Genomic DNA, 21,849 nt, shown 5'->3' on the forward strand with positions numbered 1-21,849 from the left:
GGGTATTCTATTTGTCTTTATGTTTAAAAATTAAAAAACCAACAAAATCCAAAAAAATTATAAACTCATGAATATACAAAAACATGTTTATGACTTTACCTTTGTTTTGGTTTTTGTACGCCGCTATATGCGAGCGATTTTGCTCAGTACAGGTTATATCTTTTCGCATGATAGCGCTGGATGGCGTTTTGGAACTTGTTCTCCCGAGGTTGCGGCTGTGAATGAAATGTTGTACGATCGTTTTGTTGATACACAGCTGGTGAAGATTCTGCATACAAATCAGGGGAGTAACCTGTTCTTTGTTTCATTCTTGCACTTTTAGTTTTTATTTTTATTTTTTATTTTTCTTTCTTGTCATAATGCTCATCGAGGACGATTCTTCTTTCAAGTGTGGGGATGAGAGTTTATTTTACTTAGTTGTAGAAAAAAAATAATAAAATAAAAAAAGTTTTTGTCCCTTGATTTTAAAATAGTTTGCATAAAATAGGAAATGAAAGCCTGGGCCATACTCAAGTTTTAGTGGTACACACTTCATAGTGAACGCTGAAATATGATGCTTGGGTTGGTTTAACGTTAGGGTATACTAGTTAGCCCATGATATAAACATAAAAAACATACTTCAAGTTTTAGTGGTAGACACTTCATAGGTGTATGGTTTTATAACCTTAATTCATGTTAGCCCATGATATAAACATAAAAAACATACTTCAAGTTTTAGTGGTAGACACTTTATAGGTGTATGGTTTTATAACCTTAATTCATGTATTAATGGGATGCTCCAGGGTTCGGAGACTATGTGTCGGCATACGGTATATATCATCTGGGTATTCACATTGCCTAAGTGGATTTGTGAATATTTAAATAAGCTAAAAATAGCAAACCCGCAATTTATTGCCAAATCATAAGTCATAAAACTTGATCACTCGTGCTTTAGAGTGCAACTATATTACTGACTTGATCAAACCAAGATGTTAGCCATATGAGGTCTCCTTGCTCGCGTCTTATTACCATTAACAAATGGACCACAAGGCTCACGTCATATGTAAACCGAAAGATGAATTCGTGTATACTCACCGATGGTGATGGTCCTGGGGTGTTTCTTGATAACGTGGTGTATGCCATGTAGTGGGGAAAACTAACTAGTTAGTTCTTAATTGCACTTAATTGAGTATCTAAGTGGCTGCCTAATAGACCTTAATGCTTAAATTTAAGTGGATAAACAATATCCTTGATCGTCTCATATTTGCTTAAATGCTACACTATGTTTTAATCAGTTAAATATGAGGTTTAAGTCAACTTGGGGTGGTCCAGGTCGGTAAAACCGAGAAAAAAAATAAAAAATATTTGTATAAATTTTGGCTTTCGCTAGTTCATATAAACTTTAAAAACCGTCACATGTTATTTGTCTCGTTGTGTATGGAAAGAGGCATAGGTTTAAAGTGGACCAACATACTGGAAATCGTAGTTAATGTTTTTATAATGTTTTTTAATATTAAAATAATCAAGAGTTGAGTTACTACTATCTATCTATTATGATCCTGTGTATACTTCTTTTTCAGGGACGAAAAAGTCTTAAGTGTGGGGATATTTGATGTGTTGTAAAACACACTAGTATTCCGTACTAATTATCATTGTTTTAGCCGTTTATTTATCTAATAATTGATGTTCTTAACTTATTTTAGCATGATATTACATAAATATAAATTTTGTAGCGTGCGGGTTTAAAGAGAAAAGAACCAAGCTTTGAAATACACTTGGAGGCCTTTCATACACTATTCTTGAATAACCAAGCTAAAGCCTGGCCCAAGTCCATTTGTGTGAAGCCTTGCATGCATTTAATATTAAAAACAAGAAAAAAAGAGAAAAAAAAACCCTAAGCCTTCAAATCAGGTCCGATCGCAGCAGCATCAAAGAAAAAAAACTAACCTAACCTCACATAAATATTTCGATCGGCAGCAAGTGGAAGAGCAAGAAGAAAAAGAATATATAATAAAGTGTGGCTGGATAGAGAGATTGGCCAGCGGCAGAAAACAAAGGAAAAAAATAAAAACCACTAGCCTTCCTAAGCAGTTCGGCCAGCAGCAACTTACAAGGAAAAAGAAGAAAAAAATTATAAACCCTAAGTTCTTGTTGGAAGGTTCCGATCGGCAACAGCTAGGAGGAAGAAAAAGAGAGTTTTGCGGCCAAGTTACAAGTGTTTTTTAAGTGTTTTAAGCATTCAAAGATAGCCATCATCATCATCATCATACTTCATCATCATATACTTTGGTTTGATTTAAGTTTCTTAACTGTCTTGTTTTTTTTTATCTTAAAGCTGAATTCTTTTGCAATTGAATTAAAGATTGAGTTGTGTTTGATTATTCTTGATTGATGAATTAGTTTACTTATGATTTGGATGAGTAATATGAATGTTTTATTGAGTATATGTTGTTGTCCATTTGAGATGATTGGCTAATCTTCTTAGTTCTACCTAGGTTTGATGATAATTGTTCAAGTTTGAGGAGTTTTATGGATTGTTTGATCAAAAGACTTAATTTGCTATTGTAAAGTTCGATTTATATATGAATTAGCTTGTGTTTAGTTGCTGGGATTTTATAACTATTACTTTATAAACCTCATGCTTTGATTGATTGATTGATTGTGTTGCGATTGATTGTTGCATGTTTGATTATAGACTTTGTGTTTAGGGTTTGTTTGCGGTCGGTACAACCATAGGGTTTTGTTAAGTGAATTTTTTTGATAAAATTCAGCAGGTATACACCTTCTTAGAGACCGAGAGTTTATAAGAAGTTAAGGTTGTCTCATAGCCTTTGCATGCTAAGATTAGAATTGCGCGAGAGCGAGTTCGGTTCTTGTCGGGTTTGGGTTTTTGAGCGACTAGTTGATCTAATTTGTGTTAAATTGAATTGTTCCTCTATCCGTGGTCGTGTAGTATTCATATCCATTAGGGTTGAGTGTCGGTGAGTCTGATAGGAGAGTCGACATTTTAACACCTTAGTAATCGTTTTCCGGTTTGCTTGTCTAATCAATTAAGTGTAGTTATGATTTGTTAGTGAGACCGAGAGGTGATCTCGCAAGCTTGAGCGAGCCTTAGTTGTGTCATCTTTAGATACCGGTGTCGTGATTCAATCCATTTGCTTGTTGAGCTGTCAATTTAATTCTTACCTAGGTAAACGTTTTCTCCATATTCGTCAAAACCTCGTTAAGTTTCGTTAAGTGTTCCAGTTAGTTTTGTTAAATTAAGTTAAGTTAAGTTAGTTTAAATTAGTTTAAAATAAATAAAAATAATAAAATCAATTAAATATTATTAGGTATGACTTGGATTAAGGTTAATAATCTGAGACGTTCTCACGTGTCTTCGAGTTTGATAGCCAGACTTTCCTTGTTTTTGCGATACGCGACCAGTACACTTGCCGTTTGTGTGAACTATGATAGATTGTTTGGTTTTTAAAGCTTAGTTGCGATTCATGTTTACTATTTATATATTTTTTCGCACATCATTTTCTCATGTATGTATATGTATTTGCTGCAGCCTTGTAATTCACAATTTAAAGCACCAGCCATCGGTGTCTGACTAAGGTGGCTAGAACGGGCCAGGGCGTGGGTTCGAACTTCCTGGACCCGATTTTTGATATTTTACCTTTAAAACCTATTTTTTAATAAGACTTTATAATTACAACACACATATAAACTAAAACAAACGTTATTTTTTATAAACTGAACCCAGTTATCGTCTTTATTGTTAAAAATTTAATTCTTAAATAGTTTATATACATACACATATATATATACACACACACATATTATATACAACAAGCACAACTAATAATAACAATGATAACGATACTAACGATAATAACAATAAAAATAATTATATTAATAATATACTAATTAAAAACTTATTCAAACCTCAATAAAATTCCAAATCCGTCATAAGTCTTTTCGTTTATAATTAATTTATGTTATCTTTAACAACTAGGATCCGTTGTCGGCGTATTTCGAGAAGTTAATCGTTTATCTTAAGTCACTCATCGTCTCATCCTAATTAATCCGTGATAAGGTGAGAAGATCATTCCCCTCTTTTTACAATCTTTTAAAAGTTTTGGAGACTTTTGAGTACCTAAAGCCTACTTTTATATTACATATTATTCTCAATCGCGAACTGTATTTATTGTTTGTATGCAATTGAATGATTAATTGTTACTTTCCTATTTGCTTACTTGAATCGTATTCGGAGTGGTCCAACATAATTTCATTACAGTATGATCATACGACCGTCTTAGTAGCCTACGCCCGATTCGCTTGGCAACGGTTAAACGACACCTTTATTTACTTGTGGTTTGATTTGTCATACATTTACAATAACAGTTCTGCTTATTTTTATCTATCATTATTATATTGAAACTGATGATTTTTCTCACTCAGCCCCGTGTTGACAAACTTTATGTTATTTTGTACGCAATTGTAGGTTACCATATGAATTTAAGCTAAGGAAGAAATGTCTTTTTTAGATTAAAGAATTATATTTTATATATATAGAGAATTATTTTTTAATCTAAAAAACGAAGTTAATCAAGTGGCCCTTTCGCGACTCAAACTGTCGTTACGCTTGCCGGCTCACAACCAGGTGGAGGCCATGTAGAGACTGCTTAAGTATAAGATAATAAAAAAGGACAAGATTTTATTTGTTTTAGATATATTAGGTATTTTTCCTTTGGATATTTTGATTGAATTATTTGAGTTATTTTGAAATTATTAAATTGTTTTTGTCACTTTATATATTACATGATAGTACCTTGAGGGTCGTGAACCAATAGTTCGCGCGCCGACATTTTTGCTATTGGTTAGTGTGATAGAAGAAAAAGAAACTATTTTCTGCATGGAGCATAATACCCCTACACCCTTTTGGTTTAATGAATTCAATCAATTTAAACTCAGCCATCCATTACACAATTTAATAGCTAATATTATTTCTTAGCCTTCCTATAAAAAACCAACTTCTTATTTTAATCTGACCCTAAATGTAGATATTATTTAACCTAACATAACCCAATCTCACCTCCTCCTTTTCTTCAACGTCATTTGCTGCATCCACCACTCCCTTCTCCAGCGAGCCACCATCACCGCCTTCTTTTCCGACGTACCAAGAAATCATAGGAGTAACTCGATTCTTGGTGTAAAATCGAAGCCAACTCAAGCAAATGGCAACCAAGAATAGGACTAAAACCCCTTCTCGCTCTTTTCCAAATCCACCCTCATCATATTAATTTCGATTCGCGTCCCTTTAATTTATTCGAAAGACCTTCATTAACTATCTGGCCTCCTTAAGCTCTGAACATTTTCAATCGCGAAATCAAATCATGTATTCTCTTCCACAGCTTCAACTGGCTACGTTGGGTATAGTTACCACAGCAGGAGCAAAGGGTTTGACGGTGACTCCAAGATGGACAACTTTTTTTCCTTTGCAACGGCAGCGACACAACAGATGTTTAATATTTGCAAGATATTTAAAATAAATCAAATGCTCAAACAACTGACCAAATAGGGTTGGATTATGAACTGCACTTTGATTTGGGAATTCTTCAACAACAGATGGATTTGATTTGAGAATTCTTCAATAACAAATGGATTGTATTTGGGACGAACATATTTGATCTTTTGGGGTCGAAGTTTTAATTTGCAATATGAACTAGATTATGGGATTATGGTAGCTTGTAGAGTTGTTTATTCTTCAAGAATAGTGTGTTGACGGTGGAGGTATAGGAGCTGTTTGGGATTGCTTATTTTCACCAAATTATAACTTATTAACTTTTTGTAAAAGAAGAAGGTGCTTGGGATTGCTTTCGATGTGAAAGAGAAAAGTTAATAAGTTACACTTTTGTAACTTATTAACTTATTGGAAAGTTATAAGGATGTAAAATAAGGAATCCCAAACACCTCTATAGTGAGGAGAGAAAGAGAGAGAGATGATTTCTTTTTATTTTTATATTTATTTTTTAATACAAAATTGGGTAAATTAGGGAGAAAGACTAAAATGCCCTCATGCGTTAGGGACATGTGATGTATAGGTGAAATAGCGTGCTTTAAGTTTATAATTTTGTGTGTTTTAATTATTTAATATCTATCGAACACGATTACTTTTATTGGTTTTATGATTATAGGTGTTTGAATCTTAAAACAGCTAATTTGGAACACTCAAGATGGTTAAAATATGAAGATTGGACGTGATTCGGATGATACAAATGGATTATAAATGAAAGTAATGGAATATAATATGATAGAGAGTTGAAATACGAAGATTTGGCCACAAACGGTGAAGAAAATGGAGTTAGAATGAAGATTTTATGAAGAAAACAATATATTTAAGAAAGTTGTAAGATTAGCTTACACTGGCCTCCACGTAGCTAATGGCAGACCAGTATGTTGCAGCCCTGAGTCTCTGCTTTACGGTATCCATTTTCTTCACACCCACTGTATCTTACAGTGGACTCACCATAACTTATGGCAGGCCTGACACAAAAGTTCGTTTTTTTCTTTTTGGGATTTTTTTCATATAATAGCCCAGTTAAACCCTAGGTCGATTGTCTTTGATACCCTATCATATTTGGACAGTTTTGGGGTGTATTCTCCACTACCATAACACCATTCAATCATCACAATCATCCATATTATCATCCATTCAACAGTCAATGAAGGTATTCAAGATCAAGACGCAAAGCTAAATCCTTCATAACCATCTCCGGGAGTAGGATTGTGTTTGAAAGCAAGACTTTTTGTATTTTGAATCTTTACATTGGAATTAGAGTTGATTAATATTTTACGTTTCGTGTGCAATCAACATTTTTTCATAATTGAATGTTTTTGAATTTTATCAGTAAATTGATTTGTAAACTTTATCAGTAAATTGATTTGTGGTCATTAATTTTTAGGATTGAGTTCTTAGAGTCATTGACGCGTTTATCTCTATTCATTAAATCACTTACACTTATCAAACCCTAAAACTGGTAATAATTAGGTTATCATTCAGCTAAGACAATTGTTCGTGTTAAGTTCTGACGATCAATAAAGTCAAATATCTAGTCTTTTGATTATAGGTGTAATCAAAAGAGTTTTTCAAATAGGCTAATCAATTGGTCTAATTTGCTTCGCAACATGAAACCTGAAGTTTGGTTCTCCTTCTCATAATAGTTTATAACCAAAAGTAACTATGTTTTCATTCAACAAATCTTTAAAGCCGCTTGACATCGCTTGTCCACCTAATTTAATAATTAATAAGGCATGAGTTTGATTAGCATTTTTCACTGATTCCTTACGGAGAAAACGTTCCAACTCCATTTTCCTCCTTGTTTGTGGTCAATCTTCGTATTTAACTCTCTATCATATCATATTCCATTACTTTCATTTCCAATCAATTTGTATCTTCCAAATCACATCCAATCTTTATGTTTTAACCATCCTAAATGTTCCAAATTAGCTCCTTCAAGCTTCAAACACCTACAATCATAAAATCAATCAAAGTAATTATGTTCGATAGATATAAACAATTAAAACACACAATATTAAACACTTAAAGAACGTTATTTCACTCACACATCAACATGTCAAGACTTAACTGAGTTTTTGGATGACCGTTAGTGTAGAAGACTAAAAGTGAGACAAAAATTCAAATAAAGGATAAAAATTGAAAGTCATTTTCGGAAAGGATCCATTCCGTAATTTGACTAATTCAAAAGGACAAAATTTGTAATTTTCTTGATGTAATTGTTAAAGATTAATGACTCAACTTGCAGTTAATTATATACATAAAGGATTGTTTAATTTAATCTTAAGTTTACTTGTATCATTTTCTTAACTCAAATTTATAAACATTTTGATTCAAATAAAACAATGCTAATCACAATATCCCACCTTTTATATATATATATATATATATATATATATATATATATATATATATATATATATGTGTGTGTGTGTGTGTGTGTGGTGATTCATGTAAAATGTGATTTTGCATTCAATGTGTAGAAGTAAGGATGTGACGCAAGTAATTTTTGCAAGGGGTTTATGCGAATGTATAGGCCGGTACAAGTAATCTTGTATATCATTGTTATAGTTCAAATGCGCTATTGTAAACTTGTAGTAGCCGACTAATATCAAAGGTAATCTTGCATGGGTTATACTATACGTGCCATTGTAACTACTTTAGACATACTGTTATAATTAGAAACTTAATTGTGCGGTTATACCAATTTAGAGGGATAAATATAATAATAGAGCGTCAAATTTTATCAGAACTATCTTTAGTCATTTTTTAAACATGCATGTAGCGATAATGCATTCAAATTTAAGATACTATAACTATAATTAGTTAACCATATTTATATTTTATATTAGATGCATGTCGGGAGGCAGAGAGAGACACTTGACACTTTTGCTTCTAATACAGTAGGGCTAGTGATGAGTCACTTACTGTTTATTACCAGAAATGCATATATTATTGACTACATGTTGACCTTAAAGACAGTTTAGGTTAACGAATCTCACAAGTACTTTTATAAAAATAATAGTAAAAGAATTGTATCTCGCCGTTCAAAAAAAAAAAAGAATTGTATCTCGGTTAACATATGAAAAATTGTTCTATGATCCAAGAGATGCATGTCAAAAACCGTTTGGTAAATTGAACACCTACACAATTAATGTCTACGTTAAAATAAACATCTTACGACAATCAATAAGACCATTTTAAATTAAAGCAAGGAGAGCACAAACAAAATATCACTTTTACGACGTTCCTAAATGCATAAAATTATATTCAGTTTACAGTGTCGACTCTGAGAATTCACATGCCCCGACCGATTGAAAAATATATGTTATTTAAGCCTTAACATACTAAATAAAGTGGTTATGTTTATTTTATACGTAGATTAAGGTTATGGCATTAATAAAGATTAGCAAAGTCATGGTATTAGAATGAATTTATAACATACTGAATAACCGAATAGCTATCAGAAGATTTATGAAGCTCTTCTAATATTCTTGATAGCAAATTGGTGAAACAACTCTTCGTCGTTTATGTTTTCTAATATTTTGTTCTTGATACGCTAAGTCTTTCTTGAGGCATTTTGGATCGTAAATAAGATTTTTATAACTACATAATTTCAAAAATCTTTTTTCTGCAGATGTTACCATGACTGACATGTTCAAATTCGACTTTGTTGTTATCTCGTATTTTCGTTTCTTTAATTTATTTAACTTTTATTGATTAATTAGAAGTAATTAGAGAAAAATAAATAAATGGGAGATATTTTATTATTAAAAAAAGTAGTTTAAACTTTATATATTATATGTATAGTCTAATTAAGGTGAAGTTAATATTTAAAAAATATATATAAAATGTGATAGATCACATTTAAAAAAAAGTAGTTTAAACTTTATATATTATATGTATAGTCTAATTAAGGTGAAGTTAAGATTTTAAAAAAATATATAAAATGTGATAGATCACATTTAAAAAAAAAGTAGTTTAAACTTTATATACTATATGTATAGTCTAATTAAGGTGAAGTTTAAGATTTAAAAAAAAACCTATAAAATGTGATCGATCACCAATCGTTATATATATACACTAGTTTGAGACCCTTGTTTTACACATATAGTTGATGAAAAATTTAAATTTTAACTATTAAGTGAAATACAGGCAACAAATTGATCATATATTGTTAATACAATTATAATTTACATTAAAATTACAGAAATTACATAACCAAGATTACACAAAAATGTTACAAATAAGTAAAAACTTTCTTTTACACTACATTTGTGATTGTATTAGTAGGTATACATTGTTTATCAAAAACCAAAATATTTAGTCAATTTATGCTTGTAACTCTTAATAAGGTAACATACAAGTCTGCTTATAACTTTTGATATAGTCACGTATAGTTGTCCGTGTGACAAAAAAAGTTCTCCAGGTACATACCAACTCTAGATAAATAATAATATATCCATGAAACTAATAAAAAAAGTCATACATATAAAATATCATAGCTTTTAATCAATTAATATAAGGTCATTTGAGAACATATACTCAAGTTTAACCAAAAAAAACATAATTATCTCAAAAAATATATTACCTGAACTTTGAGTTATATTCATCCTTAGAATCTTTTGTTGAAATTGATTAATTGATTAATCAGGATAAATTTGTTGTCATTAATATTTTATTAATATTTTATGTATGACAAATTTTTAATTAACTTTATATTTTACAATTAAAATTTTGTATAATCAAATAACATAAAAACCTAAAGTTAAACTATAAAAAAATGAATTGTTTCATTTCATATGAATATAATTGCCAGGAAAATAACAATTGCATACGTAACAGCGTGAAAATTTCGAGTTCAAAGTATCAACTTTCCAAAGTCTAGGGACTAAAATTGCCAAAATTCCAAAGTAGAGGGTTAAAAATAAAAATATGATTTTCCTGACCCATCACGCTACGCGATGAGTCAGAAGATACTCCCATCGCGATACACGATGGGGAGTCTGACACAATGTGACACGTGTGCCACGTGGCACACGGTGGCACCATGTGCTGCCACGTGTCACCACGTGGCAACACTGCCGCCACGTGTCGCCACGTGTTGCCATGTGGAGCGGTGACTGCCACGTGTCGACACGTGGCAGACCTACCCCTCTGCGTCATCAGGTCTATATCGCGGTACGCGATAGGCCTGCCCAGGGACCTATCGCGTAGCGATGGGGACCAAAATTTTGTCTATAAATAGCAAGGTCCGGGTTTCATTCTTGGCGTCCCACAATTCAGCTCTCTTACCTCTCTCTAACATCTCTCTAAGTTTTATAAACCCGACCCTCGATTTGCCTCGATAAGCGTGCCACGATCTCTCGTTTGTGTACAACGTTTCCTTGAAGTTTATACCACCCTCCACCCACATACCAAGAAGGTGTTTGTCGTTATGGTGATGAGTCTCGATAAGCGTGCCATCGTGTGTTGAAGATTGGCATTCGTTGATTTGTTCGAGAAAGAAGCAGCGTTGGAGTGCTGCCCGAGTCCCTAGGGTTTCTATACGCCACTAAGGTTAGGCGTAATAATGAATTCGATATAATTCAATATTATATTAAAGGCTTAAGCCTTAAGTCGAGGATATACTCGATACCTCGATAAAAGAAAAGAAATAAAACGTAACAAAGAAATGAATAAAAGAATGAATATTGAATATTGTGATAACATATATATGTGTGTAAGTATATATGTATATATTCTTTGTTATGAAAATATTATTTAATGAATAAAGAGTATTCTTAAATAATAAGAGAAAATGATTACGTTTCTTGGAGAAAAAGAAACGTCGGGTTTTTATTATAAACTAATGGTTTATAATTTACTTTTAAACTAAAGGTTTTCAAGTAACTAAGAATTGAACTAAAGGTTCAATCGAGGATTGAGATATAAGATTAAAGGTCTTAAGCCGGATCGTGTATCCGACTAACAAATATTTATACTCGTACTATAGGTGCGAGATAAAGAAAGGGAAAGACCCTTGGACGGTGAGTGAAGCCGATCCTAAAGTGAGAAGGTGAATACGCCCCCAAACTTTTACTTATTTAAAATGAGTCAACTTGTTATATGAAATTGTTTACAAGAAACTATGTGTTCCTAAAACCGTTATAAATAAAGGGTATAAACCTAGCCCTCAGGCTGTGGTATGCGTATGTCTGGATCCTTACATAGGTGGTACTATGCGATATATGGGGCATGATCGCACCACCCTTGGTCGTAGGATGCTCTCCTGCAGGGAGTACGACCGTTCTGTATATTTACGGGTACTTAACTAAGTCGAACGCTGCGGTGTTTGCTGAGGTGACCTAGCGTAGAGGCTCATATTTATAATGTGTTATTTGACTTTGTTATTCCTAATCCACGATGGCCCGAGGCAGGCGTAGTCTCGAGGGGTAATAAAGTAAAAAAGAAATATTTTTGCGTCAGCGTGTTCACCAGCATTCGTTGCTGACATATTTTATTACAATTTGCAGGTGAACAAAGTTAGAGCTTGGAAATGACGAAGTTAATATCCGATGGCTCGGATTCATTTTGTATAATTTTAATATGGTGGTTTGTAAAACATAAACAAGTAATCTTTTGTTAACAACTTTAAACGGGTATTTTATAATTCCCGTCTTTTGAATGTATATATATAAATTACATTTTAGATCCTTAAAGTTTTATAAGTCTTCCGCAAATTAACGCAACTCTGATTTATTTACAAACACGATACCAACTTGTTGGTCGCACTCCTAAGCCCTAAGATGGGGGTGTGATAGCATACTAACCTTAAAACATTGTTCAAATAATAGAGATTATTATGAGTTAGAAGAATATTAGAAGATTTAAAGTTGCATAAAACGAAGGTAGTGATTCTTATTTATAATAGTTGAAAGTAGGGTTGTCACTTTTACCCGTAACTTGAAACATAACCCAAGAAAACCCGTACCCGAACCCAAACTAGCCGACCCGAGAAACTCAAACCAAAGAAATACTAACCAGAAAACGAAACGAAGTAATTCGGGTTGGTTCTTTGGTCTGAATTCTAGGTTTCGGATCAACCCGAATAAACTTTTAGTTTTAGAATCATATATATATTAAGGTATTATGGGCTATGCCTTAGCCGTTGGCATTATCAGGATTTAGTCCAAGTCGATTGTTCTCATTCCACATATTATGAATCAATTATTTATTATTTATTATTTATTTAATATTATTTTGAATATAAACCATAGTAAATACTTTAATTATGTACTAACCAACAGGTAACGCCAACATAACCTCAATTCGTTGTATTTGTATAAAAAAAATTAATAAGTTAATATAACATTAGAATTATGTAAATAACTGACGAAAACGATATTTTAGTTTTCAATATCCTAAATGAGTTTTGGAAAACAAATATAATTGAATGGGATTGAAACAAATTTTTTGGTTTAAAATATCAAATGATTTTAATTAAGTAATTTATCTTATAAGACATATTAAATTAAATATATTTAAATGTATAAAAAAGTATAAATCAAGTCATAAAACATATGTTTTTCTAAAGCATTTTGGTCTGAGTTATGGAAGAAAATAATATAGTTAATCGTTATACATATGGATTATAATTATAATATTCAACTTCAATTATTTAATGCTAAAGACCAAGATATATATATATATATATATATATATATATATATATATATATATATATATATATATATATATATATAATAGGTATTCTCCATGTTTGTAATATTTATACAAAACGTTTGTAGAAAATTAAGAAAATTCACATTTCCCGAGTTCAAATGCATATGAGAAATTGTAAATCCAAATTTGAAATCAATCTTATATAAAAATAATTATGCACGTTGTTCGAATCTCAGCTTAAAAACAACTTATAGTTTACCATACAAATCTAAATTATTTGACAATGATGAACATTTATTTTTTTTTAATTTACAATTACCTGTGACTTTCAAATTTTATTCTAACAGGGCTATAACTTCAATTTTAATATTTTCTTATTTCACCATTAATGTTAATGAATGAATTAGTTTAATAAAAATAAACTTGAAATCATATATTGAAATACATAAAAGATAAGGACCATATATTAAAATTTGTTGTAAAAAAGGTGGAAAGAGCTATGAGGTTGACAAGTGGCAAAAATGATAATCTTTTATTAGAATAAATAGATTGTTTTATTTACTATAATTTTAAGTTTTTTTCTTTATTTAATTTCATTGGATGATAATGACATCTTGTTTTACCACATGCCAATTAGTTCAATGGTATGCTTATGATTTTCCTTACAAAAGGTTGTGGGTTTAAGTGTCGTTCATAATAAAATGTTATACACGAGTTAGGGTATTATTATAGTGGGTCTTCAGACGATGAATTTAACCTCCGAGCGAAATTTGTTGGTCATATTAAAAATGCATATTGACTTTAAATTGATTTTAAACTTTAACAAATTCGTGGGGCATATTGCGTTAAATTCTCGTGAAAAGATGGATGCATGGTAGAAGCTGTAAATTAAGTAATTAATTAGTTTTTTTTTTTTTTTTAACAACAGATATAATACATCAAAAGGATTCATAATAATTAGTATTTGAAGAGAAATGTTAAAAATCAACATAGTACCAACGAAAATGAAAAAAAGAATATATCGACACTAAGATATTATTCTCTTATATGTAAATTATAATGTCATGTATATATACATCGGACACGATAAAACGATTTTTTGGCATTCACACCAGCTATTTTGGTATAAAAATAGTGTTATACGTAATATTATACATTGAAGAGATGGAATTATATATATTTAATATGTATAAACTTTAAAGTAAGATTATATATTATAGATTTATAGGTGAGAAAAAAAGGAAGACAAATGTGGTGTATATATGATCGTATAACTGTACCATGTGCGTTGTTTGTTTTCTTGTCATGTAAGTTTCTTGCATGTATGGGCTACTCGCTACAAGTAGTACAAGAAACCTATAAATACTCAAGACACAGTTTTGAGTGAGGTAGGTGACTTGGTGTGTGGTTGAAGCTTGATGTCTAATTTAGTCATTTCCTTATGTTAATTAGCACCAGCCACATTTTTCCCATTGCTGTTAAACTGTTCCACCAGCTTCCATCTACCCCAGATTTTTCATTTCATATGTATATGTGTGTGTTCCATAAATTCTTGATGTTCAAGTTAACTTGTGCTATTTTCTTTTCAAATTTCTAACCGTTACTATGACTAATTGTTTAGCAAGAAATACCAACATGGAGAAAACGGCTATAATTTGTCAAGAGGAGAATCGAACACAATTGATAGGTTTGACAAAAGACGGGGTTATATATGAAGATTATTATAAAAAAGTATAAACCCCATTAAAAAGGAAAAAGGAAAAAAGAAAAAAAGCGTGAGAAGTCATCAAGAGACGGTGTCGGTAATTCTGTCAATATTATTAAGCAAACATCTCACAACAATATATGTAAATTAGAAAAATTGTTATATACTTATATAGGTTACCGCAGGGAGCCACTGTACTTAATTTTCGTAGTAACAAATAAATTGTTTTAATGCAAAATAAATTTATATACTAAATTATATTTAAAAAAATACCCTAATAAATTGTTTTATGTATGTTTAATCTTAAATCTTATCTTCTCTTCTTTTAAATATATATAAACGGAACCTTTAAAAGCTCTCTGAATGATCCTTAGGATAAGGGTAGTGGGGCTTGATCAAGCCTCAAGTGATCCAATACATTTACAATACGTATGCGCTGACGTAGCACATAATCAAGTCTCTGGATCAAGCCTCATAAAGTGTAGTGGGGCTTGATTGATCCACCCCCAAGTATTTATCCAACCCGTGCCAAACCAGCCGTTCAAGCCCCGTTGACCGGTCCACTTGGGGTGTCCGCGCCCACGTTCACGACAAAGGGGTAGTGGTGTGCGCGACGACCACATCATTCACGCCCAGCTGTTCACCCCCCACTACCCCCAGTCTTACATTCTCTTAAACAACCAAATTGATTTATTTGTAAAAGAAAGTTTCTCATGCATTTGACTCGAATTCACGGGTATGGGTCTCATCAAACTCAGATAGCCAATAAACGGGTTATATCATCTCAATAAATTAAAAATTAATTTCACCAAATATTTTATATGAAAATCTTATAAAATAGGGATATAGTAAAAAGTAATATCTGATTTAAAAAAATATATATTAATTTTTATTAAGAAAATAATTTAGAGCAAAAAAATAATAATAAGCGGGTCATGGGTCTCACCAAGCCCAGATAGCGTTTAAACCGGGTTATAACATCTCATTTACTTTTGAAACTTTTTTATCATCAAATCTTAAATTATTAACTTTCTTATAATAAATAACTCCGTAAAGCTAGTTGTTTATTTAATTAGCAACCTTTTTATCCTGTCACGACTTTGTTTTTATTTGATGATTAAAATTGGCACGTTTGCTGAAGAAACACGGATCCGATCCCCGGGTATGGGTCTTGGATCCAATGATTCCACAGGGTAAGATACGATAATTACGACAATTATATGAGTATAACTCCCCAAAGTCCAGTGACCAGAACCTGCAAAACAGACACCGTGAGTCTCGTTACAGGAAGGAAAAGAGGGGGGGTCTTCCTGTAACCACCCTCCGACGTGAGAATCAGTAACGTTCGTAAATAGAGAAAGTAATGAAGTAAACAGACTAAGTGTAGTCAGAAATCAAGTGAGTGCATGAATACCTCATACCGTTTGACAAGGTATTTATAGCCGAAGGATGCAGGAAGGTGATTGGGCCAGCTGTCTCCCTTTAGAAGATCTCCAATAACCTCCTGGACGTGTGGCCTTTTTTGATAGGTTGAGCTATACGTCCCATGTGCATGGGTATAACAACCCGGACACGTGTTGCCCGATGATAGGACGGATCGCACCCTGGCCATGTGCACGGTTATAACAACCTGGCCAGGTTTCCTTTGTTCATTGGCTGATAGGTCACGTATTCCTCACGTAAAAATCGTGGATATTCTTCTAGAAGGTAATTGGTTGGTGACAGCTGTTCCGATGGCACTTCCTCTCGATCGTTTGGGCGGACTGATGTCTTATCATGCGGACGACTTTCGAGGGTACAAGGATGCCTCCGCGCGTGACATGAGGACATTCTTCCTCTATCGTGATATGCGGGTGATCTGTATGCCCCGCGGGTGGCTTATTAGAGGTTCCTATGTGACCAGCGGGTGGTACTTAAGGGTATTTGGGTCTTTTTGGTACCCTACCTCTATAAGTCCCACCAGTCCAGTGTTTCTTCCGCGTGAGGTCTTTATGCGGGTGAAATTTTGGACTCTAATGAATTTTGGGGATTTTTGAATTTCGAAGTTTAGGTGAAAATATCTTCTGTTGGTATGGATAATCATGAAAAAAGGACAAGTTGACCACTCGCATGCGCGTGAATAGAAGATGGGACGTTTTTGACGGCTGTCACTGTACCCGACTGTGCAGCTTTTTCTCTTTTTCGAATTTCCCGCGTGACGTGGCAATCACTAATTGGGCGATGATCTTCTCTCTCTACTGTTTATATCCCATCACATTAATTGCGATGGGTATAAAAGGAAGAGAAAACTTCTTATTGAAGCTTTATCGCCTTTGATTTTTCTGAACATCCTTTTGCTTTTTCTCTGATAAAGCACTGAACTTTCTTATAATCCTTTTACTAAATTCGTCTATAATGTCGAATGTTCAGACTGAAGTTGATGAGATAGAGATTGCTTGGGACCATTCAGAATATGAGAAGCTACTGGAGACGTATGGTATTCCACCCGAGTGGGAGCCAGAGTTTCCTTCTATCGGTTCAATAGCTAGTTTCCCACCGCCTGAGAAAATGGCTTTGTATGCCGGTTATTTTGTTCATGGGAATTTCCGGTTGCCCATATCGAGATTTCTTCAGAAGGTGTTAACTGCCTATGGGATTCACTTATCTCAATTGCATCCCGTGCTATGATGCGGATTCGTCATTATGAATTGGTATGCATATCACGTGACATGGTGCCACATATTAATCGATTTCCAGTTTTTTACTGTCTTGTTATCCGTAATGGTTGGTATACGTGTCAAGGGTTTTCTGATCGAAGTATCGGATATGAAGTTGAAAAGGCATCCACGGATTGGCGAAATAAGTTCTTTTGGATTTCTGAGGACGTGGTGCCGCTAGACAAGGTTCGCCGTCCGGTGAATTCTGCCCTTCCTGACGTTTTTCCGCTGCTCATGAGGGTCAAGAATGGTATCGTATACTCACGATGGAACCAACACCTATGTGGGCCTTGCCAGAAGAAGCTCTAGTGTGGACAGGCATGAGCCGTTTGTGGCCAACAGAATTTATGGAGCCCATTTTTGTTGACTTATATGAACGTAAGTTATCCTTACTGTTTTTCCTTCTTTTGTGATGTATTCTATTATTAAATTTTTTATCTCCTCAGGTCGAAGTTCGATGTTCAATGCCCTTTTTGAAGATAGGGGTTGTGTCCGACATGGCATCCGGGATGCCGATGACATGCCTATTCTTGAAAAGACTAAGTCCCGCTTCCTTTTCCCAAAGAAGGTGCGGGCTGAGCCTATTGTCTCGAACGCCACCTTTGAGACAGGTGCATATTTTCTAAACCCTCATCCGCTTTTTGCTATTACTTCTGACGGGACGATCGCCACTTTATTGTCGAGTGATGATTACGGCGATAGTTCTGACTTCTCGATCTCCCAGGGAGAGAGGGAATCTGATGATGATACACCTGAACCTTCTTATGTCTCCCATTTGTTGGCAGAATTAGAGAAAAAGAGAGATTTTATGGCTTTTCAAGCAGGACAAGCGTGCGTCAAGACTGCGGATGCTGAGGTGGGTCCTTCGAAGAAGAAACGAAAAATTCGCCTTCCTAAGAAGCCACAATATAGCCTTGCTGACCTTATTGACACTGTTGAAGGTACATATTAATCTTTTTAAGTACTATACTTTCATAAAATGTGTAGCTAAAAATAGCTTTTGTTTTTGTAGACCCACTGATCTTTAGTGAAGGTGTCTCTGAGAAGTTGCCTACACCAACTCCTCAAACTGAACAACAACTATCTCCTTCTCCAGAGAAGAATGTGGAGGATAAGCCTCCGACAACTCCTTAGGTGGGAAAGTGGGAGAGGCCCGGCGGGCCACTGAAGCTGCCAAGAAAGAGGTTGAGGAGTATCGTATTGCTGCTCAAACTGCTAAGTGGAAGCAGATCGATGCGGAGAATGCCCTCAAAAGTGAACAAGATCGTAATGTTGTTGCCGCTCGCCGATGGAAGGAAGCTTGTGAGAAAAAAAATTTCCTTCTTGAAGCTGCTCGGGTGAAGGCCCAAAAGGAAAAAAGATGAGTTAGCCCTCGCTCAAGAAGCCAATTCTACATTGGAAAATCAAGTAGCCCTTCAAGGTGTACGAATTCATGATCTCGAGGCGGAGCTGAAGTTGCAGGAGGAGCGAGTCGAACTCAAAGATCAGAGTGCTGCTGAAATTCAAACTGCCTATAACTCTCTCCTTCAAGCTCACGAGGAAGCTATTGCAGAATCAAAGGAGTTCCGGGCGCGGGCGGAACGTGCGGAGCAGGACCGTCAATGGTTCCTTACTCGGGGCGTTGATGCTGTAAGTTATTCTTTATTACTTGTTATTTTGTTCTCACTTTTTGATATTTGGGAACTTATGTTTTTATCTTAACAGGCCGTCCGCCATATCAAAGGGAGTAAAGAGCTGACTGACAGTTTTGCCAATGTGATGGCTGCTTCTTCATCACTTGGGCGTGTCACGGGCTTTTATGAAAGGATGAAAGAACATGATGACCTAGTGTTCCCGCTTCAGCAAATGCTTCCGGAGTTTGCGTCCGCACATGATGGTTTACGTCTTTTGAAGGTCTATCTTGGTGAAGAGTCTGAGGACGATTCTTCGGAGGATACTTCGGCAAAGGCTCCGGAAGACGAAACGACTTCAAACCCTTAAGATAGATTCATAGGTTTTTGTGACTTGTAATTTTTTTCTCTCTTTCTGTAATTATTTTTTTTTTGAATAATTAATGAGAAAAATCTCCTTGACTTTTGTGGATATTCAACTGTTTGAAGAAAATATCTCTAAAAGATATTTTTGAAATTTACAACTTTTTTTTTTAAATGTTTAAACGCTTGGATAACTATGATGATGTGGCGGAGAGAGAAACTCTTTGAAAACAACTGACAAGACGTGGAGAACACCAGTGACAGCCTGTTTGTATTATCTTGAAATTCACGCCTGACGTGTCAGCCATCTGGCGGTCCATGGTTTCTCTCTCCTCTGTTACTTTATGGATCGCATTAATTGCGATGGGTATAAATATAACCCTTGCGATTTCCATTTAATCTTTATCGATTTCAGATTTCTCCCAAACACTCTAGACTTTTCAACCTTCTCTGAGATTTTTTCCTCTTTCTGAGATTCCTTCATCTCTCTGTTGTTAAAATGGTGAAAGAAAAGAAAAATACCCCTACTATCAACGAGGTTGAAGTCTGCCTTAAAGAAGAGGATTATAATGACGTTGTAAACGTATACGTATTGACGACGGAATGGGAGCCAGAGCATCCTGCTAGTGGTTCTATTGCCACTAGTCCTCCCCCAAAGAAAATGGCTGTCTATGTGGACCGTTTTACAACGGGGAACTTCTGGATTCCAATTACCAAGTTTGTCGAATCAATTTTGACAACTTATGGGATTCATCTTTCCCAGATCCATCTGCTTGGGATGTTGAGGATTCGACATTTCGAATTCTGTTGCCAATCTCGCAACCTTGAACCTACTGTCGGCATGTTTGCCGTGTTCTATAAAATGACTTTTCGCGATGGATGGTACAGTTTTGCATCCATCGAGAAGACGACCATAGGTACGGAGTGGCTCCGTAGTCTTCATGGCTGGAAGCCAAAATTTTTCTGGATCCGAGAAGACGTCATTCCCTTCAAGACGACAAAACGCAAGGCGGACGCTCCTATGCCTGTGGTTCCCGCCAGTGCTCATGAGGATCAGGCGTGGTATAAAACGCTAATATCCACACCCACTCCCCTGCACCCAATTCATGAAGGGGCAATGGTGAGCGCCAAGATGAGTCGTTTGTGGCCATTCCCCAAGTTAGAACCATATTACGAAATGACCAACAAGAGTAAGCTTCATGTTATAGGTGTCTTCTCTTTATGAATGCCCAATTTCTTACTTGTTTTATTGTTTGTACAGGTGAAGGTTCCGCCTTCAGCACTTTGTTGGATCATGAGGGGGGAATGATGGTGCGCCGCCCCATCGACAAGAGGGATGCATCCTTTCTTGAGCGCACTCGTTCTAATTTCGTGTTTCCCACAGCTTTCCGCCCGGAACCCAAAGTTTCCGAGGCGATGTATGCCAAAGGTGAGGCATATGTTAAAGATTGCATCCAGAATGGTGAGGGCATTTTGAAACCCCAACCTGTGACTGCTATTACTTCTAGCGGAGTGATTGTACTCTTTTTGTCTAGCGAGGAGTCATCACTTTACGAAGAAGGTTGTTCAACTGATGTTAATAGAGCTGTGGGTTCAACTGCAGGTCTTACCCGTCAACGAGCCACTGCTTGTCAGTCGGCGGGTCAAGATGACGCTGGTACTTCTGCGGATGTCAAGGGTCCGGAAGCTGATGATACCACCGCTGAGGGTAAACATCCAGTCGTTGATGCGGACGTTTTCAAGGTGGTGGGCAAACGTAAGGTTAATCCGGTGAAGATTATCTTGAAGAAGAAAAAATCAATAAAGACAAATCCTGCTGCCTTGGAAGCACGTCTGGAACAACTTGATGCGGAGGATCCTTCGTTAGGTATGCAAAACTTTTCTTTATTATGTTATCTTATTTGGATTGGAGTACTCCTAACCCTCCATTAATGGTTTTCAGTGAACCTGGATAACCTTTCCGAAGGTATTTCTGGTTTAAAAGACTCACCGCTTCGTCCGCCACCACTGCCTCCTAACACTGTCAAGGAGCCTATTGAGGTGGCGGACGACTATCCTTTGAAGAACAAGGAGGCTGACACTTCTGAGCATGCCCGAAGATCGCCTTCTTATTATGTTCATTCTTTTAGAGATCAAGGAGGCGTGAGCATGTTCCCACACGCTCCTTAAACTTCTCCAGCTCCTCAGGAGGAAGATCCCACCCCCCATCAACCACGCTGGACATTACGTCGGGATTCTACATTCCGAGACTCCTAACACTGTCAAGGA

Source organism: Bidens hawaiensis, unplaced genomic scaffold (assembly GCF_021521415.1).
Source record: "Bidens hawaiensis isolate Kalapana, Puna unplaced genomic scaffold, B.hawaiensis_p1.1 tig00023446_1, whole genome shotgun sequence".
NCBI lineage: Eukaryota > Viridiplantae > Streptophyta > Magnoliopsida > Asterales > Asteraceae > Bidens > Bidens hawaiensis.